Consider the following 11,351-nt stretch of genomic DNA (forward strand, 5'->3'; position numbering starts at 1 on the left):
CCATGTTTAATCCGTTTTTAAAAAATTCATTATCCAACCCATTTTTTTATGAATAATATGAGTAGTTAACTATTTTATTTTGCTTCCACTATTCGCAATGAAACAAAAATGTGATTTTCGTCCATTAATTATTGCTTCATGAATCACGTAAGAAAAAGGAGGAAAGCAAAAGAATCATGGTGAGAAGTCTAGAGTGATCTTCTAGAATAATTTTATTTCATTATTTAAATTTTAAGTGGCGGAAAAGCTAATTAAAGTCGTTGTGGAATATTAACTTTTCCAGGTCCATATCGAGCTTTGGAATATAACCGCGTTCAAATTGAGATCCAACTGTATAATTTTAATTTCACTATTTCTTTCACGAATCGAAAATATTATGGTCCACCATAATAATATATCTTTCGAACAATATAAGCTGTCACTTATTTTTTCTTAGATATAAGAGAACATTAAGTTTTATTTGAATTACTTCTAGACGATTGCCTGATTAATTTGTAAGAAAATAAAAAAAGGAAACAGTTGCTTCTTTAAAGAGACATGCATGCACAAAGACTAATATAACTTTTTTTTTTATTGTTGGATGTTAAAATACAATCTTGAAAACATTACTACTCTTGTTTGGAATTTCTTATTGTTGGGATATATACTATTAACAATGAATTTTAGTTTGGATATAGTATTTATTATGGAACAATTGTTTATTCAATTTTAATAAAGTTTTAAATAACTCATATATTCATTTGTCGTGTCCTTTACTTATATAGTAGTTGGTTTAGTGTATAAAGTTTAGCTTATATACAGAAGATTAAATCATCGGTTCTTATAAGTATAAAGATTATGTTCACAATCTAATGATGGAATTGGACAAACCATCATCAATGATTGTAGCACAAGATTAAATATAATTTATCTTGACTATGAGAATGATTTAATTCCGACTTCTTGGGCTAGTACATTTTGTATGTATTGAACGGATCAAGTAGAGATAAGTATTTTATACTGACTTAATAAAATAAATTCTCTAGCCATTAAATGTACTTACACTCTTAATCTTGATATAATTATTATTAGTTGTGTATATTATTATTGTTTTGATTTATTAAAAGGCAAGATCCTTTCGTGGGTCAATATGCCTGGTAAATTGGATAATGATAATATACATTGGCAAAGTAATAGTTAGTTGATGGAATCCATTTCTCGGTATAGAGATTGATGATACACCTTTATGAAAGCTTATAAGTTTTCATGTGTAAACCCTGCAAGTGGATTTTGTATCCGTCACATGAAATAAGTTAAGCGAAAGTCTAAAGGAAATAGTCAATGAATTAAATTGTTAGTAATTTAATTTATTTGATTAGTATCTAAATCTTAACATGAGGTGTTAAATAATGTTTAATGGAAGAATTTCTAAATTGAACTAAGGAGTGCAATTACGAATTTTTAGTGGAATAATTCGTAATTTATTATGGTAGTATTAATTCGGATATTTCGAATTAAGTCCATAATAGGAAGCCTCGATAATTAAATACTGCGGTCCCTGCTGTGACCGAATAAATAAGAATTAAATGGAATTATATTTCTTGGTGGAAAAGTAAAGGTTTAGAAAAATGTTTTAAGCCCTAAAACCTGTGGCTATATAAAGAGGTCATCTTCAATAAGGAGACCTGAGTTTTTTTACTACACGATTTTCCTAGAAGAAACTCGCCCACACGAGTTTCGCTAATTCCGAGCATTATTTGGGTCACACAGCAGAAGACCGTGGAACTGGAGGATGATCTCGTGGATGGTTTTTGTGCATGCTTGAAGGTCTTTTGGTGATTGCAGTCACGCTTCAAGAAATAAGTATCGATTTTATGTTTAATTAAAATCTATGATTATGTATTGTCTATATTACATGCAAGTGATCCTAGCTATTTGTTTCCGCTGTTCATACCTGGTTTCCATCACTTATACCATTTTCGAAATAGATACACCATTGAAAGTGTAAGTACTCTTGGAATCAAAGGGATTTAACGGCCGGTTTCACGTTTTAAATTAACATCTAAACGGAATAATGGAGCACAATATCTTAGCTTCTTTTTCCAATGAGAAACACTTGGGTGGTTGAATGGTCTATTCATAGACGGCATCACATTTGACAAGATGGTGAATTGCGTTAGAAGTCTAACATTAGCATGTTTTCCTATGATAACACCGCTTTGTATAATTAGGCAGCCGCCACCCTTAGTAAAGAGAAGGTTGCCAAATGTTCAGAAGAATCAACATTTAATCGCATGCCATCAGTGCTTAATATTCTTCTAAGTATACATACTTTCTTCTCTTCTTGGTATCTAAAATCTTTTGCATCCTATTCTGTTAAGTATTGCTTAATAATATTTTACGTTAAATTCTCACATAGCTTACGTGCAGAGGCAGACCCACATGGTGTCAAGGGGGTTCAGTTGAACATGCTGAAAAATTATATTGTATGTATTGATAAATTATACTTAAGATGATATTTGTGTAGAAATTAAAAAATTGAACCCACTTCGCCCAAACATGCTCTTGGTCGAGGTGGTTAAGCAGTTCAAGCTATCTAGGCGGTGCTAAGTTCGAGTCCCGTTTTGTCCATTTTCTAATTGTTCTTTCAATCTGTATTGTGGGACAAGTGTACGCAACCGATGACCAAGAAGATAAGTGTGTTTCAAATTAACCAGAGTCCCTCTAATATTACTCTCATGTCCACTCGTTTGTTATTTTACTATGTTACTTTAACTTCCTTTTTGCCAGAATACAATTTATTCTATAGTTTAATCTGCTAAAAAAATCAAACCTACCTACAAAGTGAAATTTGTTCGTTATTTCTTAAAATTTGATAAAATGCAAGTACATTTGTTGAAATTATTTATAATTAGTTAGTTTTATTTAGTTTAGTAACGTTTATTTGTTTTATATTTAATTTTCTAGTTTGGTATATAGCTCCAAAAAATTGTTACTTGAATTAGTTTAGTATTTATAGATTTATTCTCTTCGCTCTTTCAGATAACAACTTCTTATCAGTAACAAAGAAAATTTAAATATTTTAGAGTTAATAAATTTTTGTTAAATTGAATTTTTGAAGTAAAATTTGTAAATAATTAAATAAATTTCTACAAGCAGATAGATAATTTTTTTGTACTTTTTAAAAATATTTTTAATTATGTTAAAACTATAGAGTGCCCAACTATAAAATAACTTCATTTTGAGATTGTGTTAAGAATAATAAATAAATAAATAAATAAATAAATAAATAAATAAATAAATAAAATGATCAAATCTTCGTCGTCATACCCAACACTATTTATACTATTACTTGCGCTCGTCTTTGACTGAACCCGCTTGCGCAAATCCTAGGTCTGCCACTGCTTACGTGTATGAGTTATAATAGCCTGTTATACATGCTCAAACATATATATGTATATGTATGGTGTTGAACAGTTCCAGCCACTTGCACTAATTTTTAATTAATATGATATTAGTGCAAGACTCTTTATAGGGTAAAATATGCTATGCTAGGTGGCTGCTTAAGAGAATGACACGTGCAACCTAAGGCGAGGGATAGTTAGAACTGAAGATAATTATCTCGTTTGTCACCGGAAAGAATGACACTCATAAAAATACAATAAATACCCTTTGCCCAGTGGCATTTAATGGAGAATATTCCATAGCATTTAGTGCGCTGCCCATTACAAAGAATTTGTCATTTATGCTCACCGTTACACCTTCATCAATGACCCTCATAATTGACATTAAAGAAGAGCATAATCCTAAGACCTTGTTCCCTAGGCGTAACTATAAGTAGTGAGATCTCTTATCATTGTAAGGGGGGAATTTTCTAAAAAACTTATGCTATAATCTATTAAAAGCTTACACAATTTTACTTTCTTGTTCTTTGGTTTCATCACTATTGTGCCCGAAAGCTCTACCCCCCGAATTATTATTTTTCTTGATTTTTTGTTCATCTCAAGCCTAAGTATTGCGTATTATTTAAATTATTTTATTATTTTAATTAATTCACTTATTTAGAAACCACGTATAAATTTAACTATACCATTTTAGGGGTAAACAATTTGGCGCTGTCACGATCCGAATTTTCCATCCTCGGGAGTCGTGACGATGCCTATTCATGAAAGCTAGGCAAACCGAGTATTATAGATTCATTAACCTTTTTACTTAGCCTTTTTAATAATTCATTATAACAGGTGATCAGCAACGAAAATATTATAATAAACAGAAATGCGGAAGACGAAAACTAATAGTTTAACCATATACTAGTGCAGAATCCAACATATAACTCTACCCAGAATTTGGTGTCACAATGTCACGGACTGTCTACGAATACTACAAACAGTGGTCTGAAAGATAAATAAAAAGATGTCTCTGAAATACATAAAAGAAACATAATGGAAAGATAGAAGGGGACGCCAAGGTCTGCGAACGCCTGCAGGACTACCACGGGTCTCCGCCACTGGACTGAAGGCAGCAACCTCACTGTGGTCCTAAAGTTGCAGTACCGGGATCTGCACACAGTGCAGAGTGTAGTATCAACACAACCGACCCCATGTGCTGGTAAATGTCTAGCCTAACCTCGACGAAGTAGTGACGAGGCTAGGACAAGACTACCAAATAAATCTGTGTAGTTATATCATATACATCAAGTAATAATGACAGAAACTAGCAGTTAAAGATGGGAAGGGGAAACATACTGCGGGGAATATCATATACAAATAAAATTTCAGTAAAGAAGTGAAAGGAACACAAAAATTCAACTGTAAGCAAGAATAAGAAAATCAATGACAAGTGCACGACATCACCCTTCGTGCTTTTACCTCACTCAACTACCGTTTTACCTCTTGTTTCTACCACCAATTCGCTTGTATCTAGCCACAATTTACTTAAAGATATCAATAAATGCTAAATGAATAAATTCTAATGCATGAAAATAGGTTTTCTAATGATTTTCCCAAAAAGTCAAAAAATCGACCCCGGGCCCACATAGTCAAAACCCGAGGTTTGAACCAAAATCTGATTACCCATTCACCCACGAGTTCAAATATATAATTTATTTTAAAATCGGACCTCAAATTAAGGTCCAAATCCCCAAAATTTGAAAAATCCTAAGTTCTACCCAGAACACCCATTTTCTCCCATGAAAACCCTTGATTTTGAATTGAAATCATGTGAAAAGATGTTCTATATTGAAGAAAATGAATTAGAAATAACTTACAATTGATTTGGAGAAGAACTTTTCTTTAGAAAATTGCCCAAAAGAGCTTAGGGTTTGAGAGACTTTGAAAAATGAAGAAAATTTCGTCTAAGTCCCAATTAACTGGTCGCAGCTGTCGCAATTGCGACATGAGCTTCGCAATTGCAAAGCTCGCAAATGCAAACAAGGCCTTGCATTTGAGAACCTAGGCATTGTCTGATAACCTCACAATTGCGAACAAGTCATCGCAATTGCGATACTGGCCCTCCCCTGATGACTTAGCATTTGCGAAGGAAGGTTCGCAATTGCGAACACTGGCAGGCTGGGCTTTCTTCTCAAATGCGATCAAGCCCTTGCAATTGCCAAACCTGTTAGGCTTGCAATTGCGAAGCCTGACCTCGCAATTGTTAGATCAGAGCCTGCAACACAACTGAACCTGCAACAACCATTTCTCTAAGTCCAAATTCACTCTGTGGCCTATCCAAAACTCACCCGAGCCCTCGGGGCTCCAAACCAATCATGCACGCAAGTCCAAAAATATCATACAGACTTGATCGTGCGATCAAATCACAAAAATAACATCAACAACTATGAATTAAACCTCAAATTCATGAAATCACTCAAGATCATCAAAATTACTATTTTCTCAAATAAAGGTCCATTTTATACTAAACGAGCTCCGATTCTTACCAAACTTCACAGATTTAACTTAATTATTATATAATACCTGTACCGGGCTCCAAAACCAAAATACGGGCTCGATACTATCAATTTCAAACCTCTTTTTATTTCCAAAATCTCTTATAATTTTAGTTTAACAATTTCTTTCAAAAATTCATTTCTCAGGCTTGGGACCTCGGAATTCAATTCCGGGCATACGCCCAAGTTTCATATTTTACTACAGACCTTACGAGACCGTCGAATCACGGGTTCGGGTCCGTTTACCAAATGTTTACCAAGGTCAACTTTAATTAATTTTAAAAGCCAATTGCCTTATTTTACTTAGTTTTCACATAAAAGCTTTTCGGAAGCGCGCTTGGACTGTGCACGCAAATCGAGGTGAGACAAAAAAGAGTTTTTTTAATGCCTCGGAACACAAAATTTACTTTCAAAACGAGTGATGACCCAAATTCTCAACCCTCATTGGTCCGCCAAATGACGCTTTTACCCTTGAAAAATGGAATATGTAGCACATATGATGCATCAAGATGGTCTTTTATTTTTGGGTATACTTGTCCTAGACGGACCCAACCCCTGTGTTGAGTCCCCAAAGTCAAATGCACATGATGCAAACAAGCGTTCCTACTAAGGATCCGACATGAGGCTAAGTTTTTCTAGGTTTAAAACCTGGGTGTATTGTTCTAGACTTGGTATACCCGAGCGGACAACTCGAGCCGAGGGGGGCTACGTATCGGGAACCAAAAAGCCATCCGGCTTTGTAACTTGTCTGAACCTCTTTCTAAATTAGGATATGACACTAACATAAAAGAAGTCACGCCAGCGTGCACTTCCCCGAAGATGAGAAGAGAAGGGTTTCGCAGCAGTTTATATACAGTTCAAATAATATCAAAGTGGTAAAAAGCAACATTTAGCACATTAGGCCCAAAGATGTAATACAAATTAGATAATAAAGAAAAGCCAATTATAAAAGCTATTCTAAGCTCGAATTCTAAACCCTGAACCAGAAGTTCTGGGTTCTTGTCCCCAACAGAGTCGCCAGAGCTGTCACACCTCCTTTTTCTACCCCGGAAGGGGTATAAGGGATTTTTCCAATTAAAGTGACAATAACCGAAATGAGATTATTTATATCAAATTCAAAGTCTCCACTTGGGATAATTTATGGTGTCCCAAGTCACCGGTTTAAAATCCCAAATCGAGGAAGTTTAACTCGTATTTATGGTCTGCGAACACAGAAATCCGGTAAGAAACTGTTAACACGGGAGAATGTGTTAGGCATTCCCGGGTTCCGTGGTTTTGGCACGGTACCTCAACTATTGTTATTGGCCAAATTATCTGATTAATTACATATTTAAAACTATTGTGCATCCTATTCCTTGTACCCTATTTAATTAATTATTGAATTATTCTGGAACAAGTTACGATTGTCGTACACTTGTTTGTTTGGTACACATTGCGAATCGTATCATGGGAAATGTACTCACGATCTACAATATATTTATTTTATTAATAGGATTAAATTGTGGCCGGGTCACATAAATGTACCTCCAGATTTTAGAAATTAAGCATCACAACTACGTCACGGGAACCGTACCCGTAGTCACGATGATTTATTATTAATCACGCCTAAGGAAAAAGCTACGATGTTTATGAATATTAACGGCCTAAGCATGCTCCTAACAATCAAATCAATTGAATAATGCAATAAAGGTTACAGTTTCAATATCTCATTTCAATTTAGCCCAACAACCCTACAACCCGACATGAAAGCTCAATTTCACAAACTTTAGTACCCGAGCCCTTTAATCTAATTTGACGTAGCTCAACCGACGAATAGCAACCCAATTTCTATACTATGACAAAATCATGTTCAGCTATAACCAATTCGAGTAAACACGATCAGATAACCGAGAAAGAAAATTCAAAACCATGGAGAATAATTACAGAAACAACGGGATCACATCACCAAACAAATAATTAACATTAAGCTCGAATAAAAGAAATAGAGAATGAAAGTGTTGACCTCAATATAGCCGGAAAATTGATTGTTTTACAGTTTTGAACTCATAAATGTGACAAACTACGGGCGAAACTTGAATTAGTACCGCAAAACTCAAACAAACCCGGATTCAGACCCAAACAAGCTCAAGCAATGAACTTCCGATATTAAAACTCCAACTCTATTTTTGTTTTGATTTTGTTTTTCCGAAGTGATATTGAATCAAAAGAAACCAAAACATCTTGGTATTTTCTTCATTGTAGTAATCATATTAGTCCATTTCTGTATCCCATTTGTGCAAATCAGTTGTCACCTTATAAATACAAAGGGACATAAAAGCGGCTACTTGTGCAAAATTGGCAGAAGTAGAAAAAGGAAGAGCATAATAGCTCCTTTTTTCCTAGAGATTCAAGAGGTTTTGGCTGATGGTTCTGGAGAAGATGACTGTGTGTGGAGGCAGAAGGGTGGTCCGACGGCTTTGGGCAACGAAGCAGTGGTAGATGGGTCTTAAAATGGGGTGGCCGGCGGTAATGAGTTGAAGAAGAGTGAGACTCATCTTTGGGGGGTGTTCTAAGGTTAGAGATGAAGAAAGCAGCAGCTGGTCGTTTGTGTGGTTGGCGTGATGGTTCAGTGGTGGCCGTTTGGTGGTTGGCATGATAGTGTCGCGGCTGACATGGAGATGGAGTTCTTGCTAGGGTTTTTTTTGTGAAGAAGAAGACGGTATATGGTTTTGCGTCCCCCCAAATCTGCTGGAACGACTGGCTCTTCTTCGATCTCAAAAAACGGCTCCCCAAGACTAGGTTTTTTTGTTCTTTTTAAGCTTCTTTCTAGGGTTTTAGGGGTATTAAGTGTCACGACCCAAACTGGAGGGCCATTACTAGCACCCGACCATACTTGCCGAGCACCAACATACATTTTATCTAACCTTCTTTATTATCTTTTAGGGCTGATGAGATCAATATAAATGGTAGACATGGATCATGGACAACCAACCATAAAATATGATGGCATGAACATACATAACATGGGATGACCAGACAATCAAGAAACTATACGTATATGGTACGAGCTACCAGCTACCATGAAAGACTATACAACAAAAACCAGCCGACAAGACATACCAAACTATACATGAGTCGACACCTGTCTATGAGCCTCTAAAGGAGCATAAATGCTACAACATAGCCGGAACAGGGCCCCGACATACCCATAACGTCTATAACAAAAATGCATACCAAGACCACGGCAAGTCCGAAGTGGGGGAGCTGCACCTGCCTGTCTATGACCTGCAACACGACATGCAGCGTCCACAAATAAAAGGACGTTAGTACGAATAAAGTACTGAGTATGTAAGGCAGGGACCATAAATACGATTAGTAATGTAAGCAAGGATAGAGAATATACAACCTGTAACATCTTAGTACCTCTGAGGGCTACTTACATGAAATGCATGATACATATGTATAAATACATAAACCTTTAAAGCATTCGCCTCTGTGGGCATCATCATCATCATATCGTACCCGGCCATAATAGGCTCGGTAGAATCGTACCCGGCCACGTGGAGCTCGGTAAAACCCAACTGATCAGTGGTTGCACAATAGGTGCCGTACCCGGCCAACTATAGCGTGGCTCGGTAGAGTAAAATAGATACATATATATAATGCATGCTCGACTCATGGAATCACATTCTAAACCTTTCGGAGTGACGTAAGGTCGGTATCCTCTGTACACGTTATTAGGACTAACTCTTCACTATGAACCTTATAAGAATCAGGAAGTACCAACAACATTGATAACATAATAATAAGAGAAGCAACATTAACATCAATCGTTCCATAAGAGGGAAAACAATGTAAGTACTGCTAGCTTCTAAGAGTAGAGTATCTTGGAAGCTCGTTCATTACATTATGTACAATCGGAGTCGTGCAAAAGAAGGAAAGGGATAGCCTCACATACCTTGTATATACTGCCCCAATCTCAAGCTATGCAATTGTCAAAACTCCTTAGTCTACAATAAGAGAAACGATACTATCGTTATCATTTAAGCGTCATAACTATTATGTATCGACCACAACCTATTTTACGATGAAACGGACAGCACCTCCCCTATATATATGACCTCACACCATTCAAAACAGTCACCAAACAGCCCAAACAACATCAATAATAAACATATTGAGCCTCCCAAAATAGTCCACACACAGCCTAATCACTCCATACATACGACGACCACCGTAGTCGTGTCAAACAACCTGGAAATGTTACGAATAACTATCAGCCCATAACCCTACATATATATGGTGTTTCTCCACACCCTTCCTCCTCCAAAACTCCACAAGATAGTAGTAAAATACGCAGCCCAACAACAACGCAAAACAGTCCACAAAACAATAACATTACTACCAAGCCTTTCGATATATATCTCACAAGTTCTAGCTTCAATGGCTTAGCCGCAACTTGGATAATCTTAAATACATATAGAGTAAGAGGTTCCTTACCTTTATACAGAAAGAACAACTCCAATTTGACCTTAAATTTCCATGAAATATCCCTCCAATGCTGCCACAACAACAAAAAAGCGAAACTAGCGATCAATTAGTGTTTTTCGGCACTAGAATCACTTTAGAAGGCTTGAAATCACCTAGGATTGATATTAAGAACATGAGGGAGTATTTACAGAACATAAACCCTTTAAAACAACCTCCCACACGAGCTGGAACGACACAAAAATGAGCAACAACAAGAAGAACAAGAGACTTACTAGCGCCACGGAATTCCCAACACTTGATTTGTGTTATTTGCCCTTTTTTGGGTCTTGAATATTGAGAGAACCTTGAGAGGATGTTCCTAGGGTTCTAAGGTCTGAAAATAGTGAGAAACAATGACTTAAAACGGGTTGAAGGCATCCTATATAGGTCCAAATATCTTAAACCGCCTTAGTGGGCCCCATAGAGAGGTGCTTGGCGCGGTCTCGCAAAAATGCGAATATCTCTCTACTCTGAGATCGTATCGATGAACGGTTTAATGAGTTAGAAACTAGACTAATTGATCTTTAATTTTGTGGGTAGATCACCCCGTAATTCCTTATAAATTAGGATAAAAGCTTAGAAACATTTGATCTAATGTTTAAGTAAAATTATGAACCTAAGTTGCGACAACTTTTGTCGACTTTTGTTTCATAACTCGTTTGACTTCAAGACTTATGATACGGATATTATATGATTCAAACACCTTAATACATGACCTTGAGTGTATTAAGAACCTATAGGTTTACCTGAAAATACGAGTTACAACATCCTCGATTCGTTTAACTTCTAATACTTATTAATCACCATTATACACCCTTGTATCACTTAAGACAAATAGAATTAACTTCTTATCATCTAAAAGATAATTCCTTCTTGGATTTATGTTAACTAATATATGGCATGAACTAACACATGTGGA

This window comes from Nicotiana sylvestris, chromosome 1, assembly GCF_000393655.2.
Source record: "Nicotiana sylvestris chromosome 1, ASM39365v2, whole genome shotgun sequence".
Lineage (NCBI taxonomy): Eukaryota > Viridiplantae > Streptophyta > Magnoliopsida > Solanales > Solanaceae > Nicotiana > Nicotiana sylvestris.